The following is a 10,446-nucleotide window of genomic DNA, read 5'->3' as shown; positions in this document are numbered from 1 at the left end:
AAATTCACATTTCCTATTCCATGCGATGGAATATTAGGCATCGACTTTATTAAAAAATACAACTGTCAATTAGACTTCAAGCCATCTGAAGATTGGCTCATAATTAGACCCAATAATTTAAAATTTCCAATTAATGTACCAATAGCTCATAGTTCTGGCAATAATTCAATACTTCTGCCAGCAAGATCCCAAGTTATTCGGAAAATTGAACTTAATTCAAAAGAAGACAGTGTATTAATTCCAAATCAGGAAATTCAGCATGGTATTTACGTTGCAAATACCATAGCAACATCCAATAATGCCTTCATAAGATTAATAAACACAACAAATACCGACCAAGTAGTCAGTACAGATAACCTAACATATGAATCACTTTCGAACTACGATGTAGTCAACACAAATCCAGACAATAGAAAAAAATCCGTACTATCACAACTTTCAAAAAACTTCCCTCCACAGTTCAAGGCACAGCTTTCTAGCTTATGCACCCAGTATAGCGATATATTCGGATTGGAAACCGAATCAGTAACCACAAATAATTTTTATAAACAGAAACTGAGATTAAAAGATGATGAACCAGTCTATATAAAGAACTATCGAAGCCCACACAGTCAGGTAAACGAAATACAAAAGCAAGTAGGAAAATTAATCTCTGACGGGATTGTCGAACCGTCAGTATCCGAATATAATAGCCCATTGTTACTTGTTCCTAAGAAATCATCCCCTGGGTCAAATGTAAAGAAATGGCGATTAGTAATTGACTACCGCCAGATTAATAAAAAATTACTATCTGATAAATTCCCATTACCTAGAATTGATGATATTTTAGATCAACTAGGTCGAGCAAAATACTTTTCATGTCTTGACTTAATATCAGGATTCCATCAAATTGAACTAGAAAAAGGTTCAAGAGATATAACGTCTTTTTCAACGAGCAACGGCTCATATCGCTTCACGCGATTACCATTCGGATTAAAAATAGCTCCTAATTCGTTTCAGAGGATGATGACTATTGCGTTCTCTGGTCTAGAACCTTCTCAAGCATTCCTTTATATGGATGACTTAATAGTAATTGGTTGTTCCGAAAAACATATGCTTAAGAACTTAACAGATGTTTTTGAGAAATGTAGGAAATACAACCTAAAGTTACATCCAGAAAAATGTTCATTTTTTATGCATGAAGTGACTTTTCTAGGTCATAAATGCACTGATAAAGGAATACTTCCAGATGACAAGAAATACGATGTCATTATGAACTACCCAGTTCCGCACGACGCGGACAGTGCTAGACGTTTCATAGCATTCTGTAACTATTATAGACGTTTTATAAAAAATTTCGCTGACTATTCACGGCACATAACAAGATTATGTAAAAAGAATGTTCCTTTTAACTGGACGGATGAGTGTGAATATGCATTTCAATACTTAAAAACAAAACTTATGGAACCTACCTTGCTACAATATCCAGATTTCACTAAAGAATTCTGTATAATAACAGATGCAAGTAAGCAAGCATGTGGAGCGGTTTTAACTCAAAACCATAATGGTCTCCAACTTCCCATTGCATACGCATCAAGAGCATTTACAACAGGTGAAAGTAACAAATGTACTACTGAGCAGGAATTAGCTGCAATTCATTGGGCGATATTACATTTCAGACCATATATATATGGAAAACATTTCTTAATAAAAACAGACCATAGACCTTTAACATACCTTTTCTCAATGATCAACCCCAGTTCTAAACTGACACGTATGAGGCTCGAACTAGAAGAATACGACTTTACAGTCGAATATTTAAAGGGAAAAGATAATTATGTAGCTGATGCGTTATCAAGGATAACCATCAAAGATCTACAAAATATAACTGGAAATATATTGAAAGTCACTACTAGATATCAAAGTAGACAAAAAATCCGCGCGGAAAATCAAGAACAAGAATTGCCTATGCAATCTCTAAATAAAGCTTCCAAGCCCAACGTATACGACGTCATAAACAATGATGAAGTACGTAAAGTAGTGACCTTGCAGATAAAAAATACGTTATGTTTATTTAAACAAGGCAGAAAAATTACTGCAAGATATGATGTTAGCGATTTATATACTAATGGAGTTATTGACTTAGATCAATTTTTCCAAAGGCTTGAAATGCAAGCCGGTATACATAAAACCAGCCAACTCAAAGTGGCACCGTGGGAAAATATCTTTGAACATACTTCAATAGATAATTTCAAATTAATGGGCAATAAAATCTTGAAAACATTAAGAGTAGCGCTACTCAACCCGGTGACCCAAATAACAAATTTAAAAGAAAAAGAAGCAATTTTGTCTACATTTCATGATGATCCAATTCAAGGAGGTCATACTGGCATATCAAAAACTTTGGCCAAAGTAAAAAGACACTATTACTGGAAAAGTATGTCTAAAGATATAACTGAGTACGTAAGAAAATGTAAAAAATGCCAGAAAGCCAAAATAACTAAACACACAAAGACCCCTTTAACAATTACAGACACACCAATAAATGCTTTCGACAGAGTGATAGCACTATTGGTCCACTACCAAAATCAGAAAATGGCAATGAGTATGCAGTCACTTTAATATGTGATTTAACTAAGTATTTAATTGCCATACCTGTTCCGAATAAAAATGCTAATACTGTCGCTAAAGCAATATTTGAATCATTTATCCTGAAGTACGGTCCAATGAAGACGTTCATTACCGACATGGGAACAGAATATAAGAATTCAATTATAAACGATTTGTGCAAATATTTAAATATTGAAAATATTACATCCACAGCACACCACCACCAGACCGTTGGAACAATAGAAAGAAGTCATAGAACTTTCAATGAGTACATACGATCTTACATATCGGTTGATAAAACTGATTGGGACGTATGGCTTCAATATTTTGTCTTTTGTTTCAACACGACCCCCTCTATGGCACATACTTATTGTCCATATGAGCTAGTATTCGGTAAAACAAGTAATTTACCGAAACATTTTAATAGCATAGACAGTGTAGAAGCACTATATAATATAGATGACTATGCTAAGGAGAGTAAGTATAGATTAGAAGTAGCCTATAAAAGAGCTAGAGTTATGTTAGAAGCAAATAAGAATAGAAATAAACTAATATACGATCATAAAGTAAGGGATATAGATATATCAGTAGGTGACCAAGTTTTATTAAAAAACGAGACAGGTCATAAGTTAGATCCTAAATATACAGGTCCGTATAAAGTAACGGAAATAGGAGAAAGAAATAACATTATAATAATGAATAACAAAAACAAAAAACAAAAAGTTCATAAGGATAGATTAAAAACGTTTATTTCATAATTGCATTTAGCATGGCCATGCATGGAAATACTTCTTTCTTAAATAAGAATACTATTATAAATTCCATTCTCTTTATATCAAAAAAAAAAATTAAAAAAAAAAAAATTTTAAAAAAAATTTTAATAAAAAAAAATTATTATTATTCCTTTAAGTAAAATATACCAATAAAATAACTTCATAATATATTACGTTATTTTTCAAAAGGAGGGAGATGTAGTATGCGCATAAATTGAATATCTACTGTAAACACACTGTAACACTTTGTTGCAGTGCATTCATAAAGGCCCGGTCAAAAAACCCAAGTGGCCGAACACGAGTCGATCGGCGCGCTCACAGAAAGTGCAAGTGTCAGCATTCTGTTACACGCGCCGGCCGAACTCAAGTACATGCATATACCCTCGCGCTCCAGCTTAAGAGAGCATAATTTAATACATATAATATATAGGTACATAGCCGTCTCTCTGCCGCCGCCTGCGAGCAGCGCAGCTACGGGACTTAGCCTTAATTAGACTTAAAGAATATTGTAAAAGAACAGAGACATTTTGATCGTTGGAGCGGCACCTTTGCTGCTCCTACTAAATAAAAAACACAAATTGGAACCAAACAGAATAAACTTATTTCACAATAGTCCGAACCTTCATGTCTTTTTCCATAATACGGAAAGCTTGCACTGCCACATTAGCGATGTGTGTTCCGATCAGCTAATGCTTAAGTCTTCCATTCTGTGCTTCGTTGAGGCTTCCACATACTCAAATGAAGCATACGACATTCCTGGCTTCGCCACAGCAGTGCGACAAGATTGCCAGTCAGTAGCTAACGGAGCTCGACCAAAAGAGGCATTCTCGTATTCGTTCGAAACGAACTCTTTGAGAATGTCAGTCTTTGTTCAAGTGGTCGCTTTCTGGCTAATTCCTCAAATATAGCCTCTCCAGTGTTCGAGTTTGCCATCTTTATGTACCGGTCTTTAGGGATTGTAGTTATTTATAAAAGTCCGACCTATCCGTTGTTAAAGTTTGAAACAGAGTTTAAGGAGTTATTTCAGCGGCACACATTTTTAAATAGTAATAGTTTAGTGTTAGGAGATTTCAATTTATGCCTTCACTCCATCTCTGGCTGCTGTAGGAGAGTTTTCGATTTTCTAGCAGATGTAAAAGGGTTTAGTTCGTTGCTAGATTTGGACTCGTCGACAACCAATTGCACTACGCATATTGATTGGGCGTTTTCAAATATTTTCGATAATAGGGCCACTGCGCGCACATTTGAGACTACATATAGCTACCACAGTGGTATATAGCGTTAGGGAGGCTGAATAGGTAGGGATAATTGTATATATTATATTTATAGTATGTATATATTTAAATTAACCAAAAAAACAAAAAACCCAAAAAAATTAAATAGTTGCATGCTAAATTTTATTTATAGTAACTAAAGTAAACCCTAAAAAAATTAAATAGTTGCATGCAAAATTTTTTTATAGTATGTATATACTTAAATTAAACTAAATTTTTTTTTATTAAAAAAAAACGCAAAAACCCCAAAAAAAAAAAATAATTAGTAAGGTCAAATAAGTATTAGTAGTATTAGTAGTAAGTACATAAGTATGCCTTCCGTATGTTACGGATAAACAAAATTTTGGGGAACATGGAGATTCCAAACTTGAATAAAGATTGGCAACTCAAGTCGACTCGTAGGTCCCCAAATTTTATTTTGGTTTGAAAGACCCCGTTGCAAATCAACGGCCTCCACGTGGTGTTCCCTGGTTACCGATTTTAACATAAAAATCGGGAGCTAATTCGAGCGGCGAAAAACATACAAGACGGCATATTTATATTAAGTTGTTTAGCTGAGTAACGGATATCTAATAGTCGAGGCACTCGACTATAGCGTTCTCTCTTGTTTATATTTAGAAATTATGTAAATAGCTCACGCCATTACCAGGCTGTAATTATTATTAGCGATGATGCGATTATAAATCGCCTCGATTTCACATACAGTGACAATCGATCGATGCATGTCATAGAGCAGAAGATGGGCACCCTCAGGCAGGGATATCTCTCACTGCTACAACATTATGATGAGGTCGAGAAAAAATTGACCCTCCTCACAAACAAAGCCACCATGTCGCTCGACGCTTCGGCGGCAAGGGTCCTGTGCGAGAAATTCCGGGATGATGCCCTTCGAGTATTCATCTCGGGACTAAAATGCAGCCTCACAGATGTCCTGTTCTCGGCAAAGCCGAAGGACATGCCAACAGCGCTTGCTTTGGCCCAGAAGGTGGAGGCAAATCACGAAAGGTATTCCTTCGCGGCTTCGTTTGCAAAAAGCCATGAGGAGATAAGATAAGAAACAATACCCAAAGACGCAGGAGCGCCAACAGGTCACTCCTCAGAACAATTTCCAAACAGGTGCTAGCAAGAATCCATATTTCACAAAGCAGCACAAAGTTCAAGTTCACTCTGCTCCACGCAGTGACATGCTTCGTGAGAATACTCCCGTGTCCGATCGACCCGTCCCGCACAAGAGGCAGAGGGTTAACCACGTCGCGCAGAGCGCAGGCGAAACTGAGGAAAAATACAACGCCGCAGCTACAAGCGCGGCCCAAGAAATCAATGTCATTTACGATACAGTCTATCCATTGCGTCACCACCACCACTAAGAAGTGCTTTGTCTCCCTATTCAACTTGAGAGCCACGTTCTTCATATTACCAGATTTGTCCTCCTTCGATGCCATAATTGGCCTTGACCTGTTAAAACAGGCAGGTGCATCGCTTTGTCTAGCTTCCGCCCACCTAAAATGGGGCTCCGAAGTAGAAAAGTTAAAATTCCAATCATGCCCCGACGTCAATTATACCAACATTGATTGCTCGGACGCGCCGCCTCTAGCTAGAGAGGCCTTTATAAAAATGCTCGGCGAACGAAAAAAAAGCCTTTGCAAACCCTAACTAGGCCCTACCTTACATCACGTCGGTGGTAGCTACCTTCAGGACGGTTAGTGAGGAGCCCATTTATGCCAAGCTTTACCCATACCCAATGGGGGCAGCGGATTTTGTCAATAATGAAATCCAAGAGTTGCTAAAAAATGGCGTAATATAAAAGTCAAAATCCCCCTACAACAACCCAATATGGGTAGTAGACAAAAAGGGCACTGACGAAGCGCCCAACCGCAAAATGCGGCTCGTATTAGACTTTCGCAAATTGAACGAGAGGACGATACCTGATCGCTATCCTATGCCAAATATCTCTATGATACTAGGAAATTTAGGCAAAGCCAAATACTTCACAACACTCGATTTGAAGTCTGGCTACCACCAGATCACTCTGGCAGAGCGTGACCGTGAAAAAACTTCCTTTTCCGATAACGGAGGAAAGTACGAGTTTCGCCGGCTACCGTTTGGTTTGAAGAATGCTGCCAGCATCTTCCAAAGAACCATCGACGACATACTGCGAGAGCAGATTGGACAACTCTGCTATCCCTATGTTGATGATGTCATCGTTTTCTCAGAAGACGAAAACGCTTACATACGGCACGTAGATTGGGTTCTTAAGAGCCTGCACGACGCCAACATGAGGGTATCAACGCAAAAATCGCGTTTCTTTTTTAAAGCGTTAGCTTTTTGGGCTTTATTGTCACCAACAACGGTGCCACAACTGACCCAGAAAAAATCAAGGCCATTCAGGAATTCCCCGAACCCAAAAATGTATTCGAGGTGAGATCGTTCCTTGGCCTGGCCAGTTATTACCGATGCTTCATTAAAGATTTTTCATCAATTGCTAGGCCCATCTTCGATATTCTGAAAGGGGAGCATGGAAGTGTCAGTAGGCATAGATCCAAAAATATCCAGGTGCAATTTAGCGAACAGCAACGGCTTGCTTTCCAAAAGTTGCGTAACATTGTGGCTTCAGAGGATGTCATCCGGATTACAAGAAGGCATTCGATCTAACGACGGATGCGTCGGCATTTGGCATTGGCTCGGTACTATCCCAAGAGGGAAGACCCATCACCATGATATCTAGGACCCTAAAAGACCGAGAGGTTAACTACGCTACTAACGAGCGTGAGCCATAGTTTAGGCACTGGCCAAATTACGCCATTACTTATAAGCAGTAAAAGATATAAATATCTATATTGACCACCAGCCATTCACATTCGCAGTATCGGAATCCAATCCGAATGCGAAAATCAAACGACGGAAACCCCGCATCGACGAGTCCGGCGCTAAAATGTTTTATAAGCCCGGCAAAGAGAATCTCGTCGCGGATGGCCTCTCCAGACAGCAACTTAACGTTGTGGAGGCGGAAGAAGCTTATTCGTGTGCGGCCACTATTCACAGCGAAGTGTCGCTCACACACACCATTGAAACTACGGATAAGCCATTAAACTGCTTTCAAAACCAGCTAACTCTGGAGGAAGCACGTTTTTCCTCTAAACGCAGCTTTGTGCTCTTCGGAAGCAAGAGATGGCATAGCAGTGACTTCACAAGCAAGGAGTCGTTGCTTGAGGAGCTTGTGGACGTGATTGTCCCAAAAGGCGTAAACGCCATTCACTGCGATCTTCACACGCTGGCAATGATACAGGATGAATTGGTCCGGCAATTCCCAGCCACCAAATTCTGGCACTGCAAGAACCGTGTTACAGATATTTTCGCAGTCTCTGAGAGACGAGAAGTCTTCACCACTGAGCATAATAGGGCTCACAGATCTGCTCAGGAGAATGTCAAGCAGGTACTTTCGGAATACTATTTCCCGAAAATGACCCAGTTAGCGAATGAAATCGTCACTAACAGCAAGAGCTGCGGTAAAGCAGAATATGACAGGCATCCTAAAAAACACGAACTCGGCGAAACGCCAGTACCGTCTCATGTGGGATAAATGCTACACATTGTAGTATGTTCACATATCGAATGCACACTGTACTCAGTGTTACGCATCGATTTAAGTACAGACACCTTATTTGGCATTTTGCATTTGGCCACAATAACAAAACACAAATATATAAATCTAGCAGTTCCCCAGTGCCCGGTTATATGATCGCCCTCGAATGCGTGGGAACTGCAGTGTAAGCATATTTGATATGTGCGACCGCTCCGACGGCCAAGTGAACATAGTGTCTCTCTCTCTCTCTCTCTCTCTCATATATAAAGACAATTATACATAAGCGTCGTCCGCTGCTCTGCCGGCGTCTCTGCCGACATAGCCGGCCGATCTTAGCTTTATGCAAACATGTAATAGAATTAAGAAATCAGAATTGAAAATAAAAAGCTTGGGAGCGTACCTCTGAGTCGCTCCCAATTCAACAACAATTTTTTAACAAAGCCTCATAAAGGAAACATAACACATGGCGACCGTGACTAAGGTTGTAATCGATAAAAACAAAAAACATATATGTAATTTAATGTGAAAAATGTGCGTGTGAGTGCGAGTGACATAAATAAAACGCACAAAAAGAATTTGAAAAATGCGAAAACAGTGCAAATATAATAAAGACAGCACAAAAAATTATAACAAGAAACAACCAAATTTACGAGAAACAACTTTTGGAGCAACCAACAACTAAAACAACCAACGACACCTGTGCGATGTTCGGCGCGCCAAGCCGGACCACGGAAAAGTGAACCGACAGCGCTTCCAAGAGCGCCCAACATTAATTTTTTTTTATATATGAAGAGTTGGGGCGTCGCGGGTGTTTGTCGATGGAAGGCAGCTTCGTCGGGCGTTGCGGCTGTTGAACGTAGCCGGGTGGCAAGCTGTGGAATAGATTGATAAAACACTCGACGATCGCGAGAAAGGAACAAAAAAGACTCGGTGAACTTTTCGTGTTATAGCGCGGACCGGCCGGGCGATGTATTTCAATATCGTGACAATGAAAGACTAACTTAAACCTAATTGAGCGCTGCGTTTCAAAGCGCAGTGGAGAGATTCCGGGAGCGGGAAGGCGGGAGAGCCTGGAATCGCACGCGTCCAGTGCGGGAGAGTGGGAGAGCCTGGAGTCGCGAGCATCCAGTGCGGGCGAGTGGGCATTCGCTACGAGGGAAGCGCGGGCAGTTTAAAAGAGGGGAGAGCGGCGTAAACATTCCGCCCCCCTTGCAATCGCTAGCGTTGCAAAAGAAAAAAAACAGGCCCACTCCTGTCGTCTAGGCTTGACTGCAGGCGCCGGACAGGATCCACCCGAATGCCGTCTTCTGGGCCACTGGGAGTCCCTCGTCGACCAGATGGAAGCCCGGTCGGATGACCTTGGCGTAGACATCCGCACCCAGGACTACCGAGATGGTTGCCGGCAAGTAAAAACGTTTGTCGGCCAACGGGAGGTCTCCGTATCTGCCGACCACGGTGTCCGAGAGCTCTCGGATGGGGGTGCGGATGCGGACGTTCGGCTCCACTTTCAAGACCACCTCTAGCTTGAAGCCGTTGTCGCACTTCGACCGAATTGTCGCCGTGCAGATGCTCTCGTCGCCGACGGTCGTAGTCGGCAAGCGGAATGCGGACGCCAATGATGCGTCGATGCAGCTTGTCGGCGTACACGGGTCAATGAGGGCGGCCGTGTCAAAGGTCTTCAGCCCGGTCTCCAAAGTGACCATGGCCGTCGGCAGGACATTCACGCTGTGCCGTTGAAGGATGGACGCAAGTGACGGAGCCGGTGCCGAGGAGGCTGAGCGCGACGGAGAGGCAAGCGCTCTGCGAGTTGGCGGATCTTGCCGGCGCGAGCGCTGCTGAGAAGCGGCGGATGCCGAGCGCCTTGCCGGGGCTAGCGCTTGGCGAGTTGGCGGATTCTGCCGGCGCGAACGCTGTTGAGTAGCCGACGGCAGGGGACGCTCGTGCATATGGGGGAGCGTGTGGTGCTTCCCGTTGCAGGTTTTGCATTTGTCGCCACTGCGACAACTCCCGTCGGAGTGCTCGTGGGCGAGACAATTTGAACAGTACTTATTAATAAGCACTGCCCGAAGCCGCTTCTCTGCGCTCAGCTTTAGGAACCTCTGGCACTTTCGAAGCGGATGGATTCCACGGCAGACTCGGCATCGGTAGGAATGTATACCTCGAGTACGTCTGCTTTCCAATGCCTGAGCGCTGCGTGGACGAGGAACCATGATGTGATCTGGTAGGG

The sequence above is a fragment of the Drosophila rhopaloa genome, unplaced genomic scaffold (genome assembly GCF_018152115.1).
Source record: "Drosophila rhopaloa isolate 14029-0021.01 unplaced genomic scaffold, ASM1815211v1 contig_138, whole genome shotgun sequence".
In the NCBI taxonomy this organism is placed as follows: domain Eukaryota; kingdom Metazoa; phylum Arthropoda; class Insecta; order Diptera; family Drosophilidae; genus Drosophila; species Drosophila rhopaloa.
Note: the sequence above shows the minus strand (reverse complement) of the source record.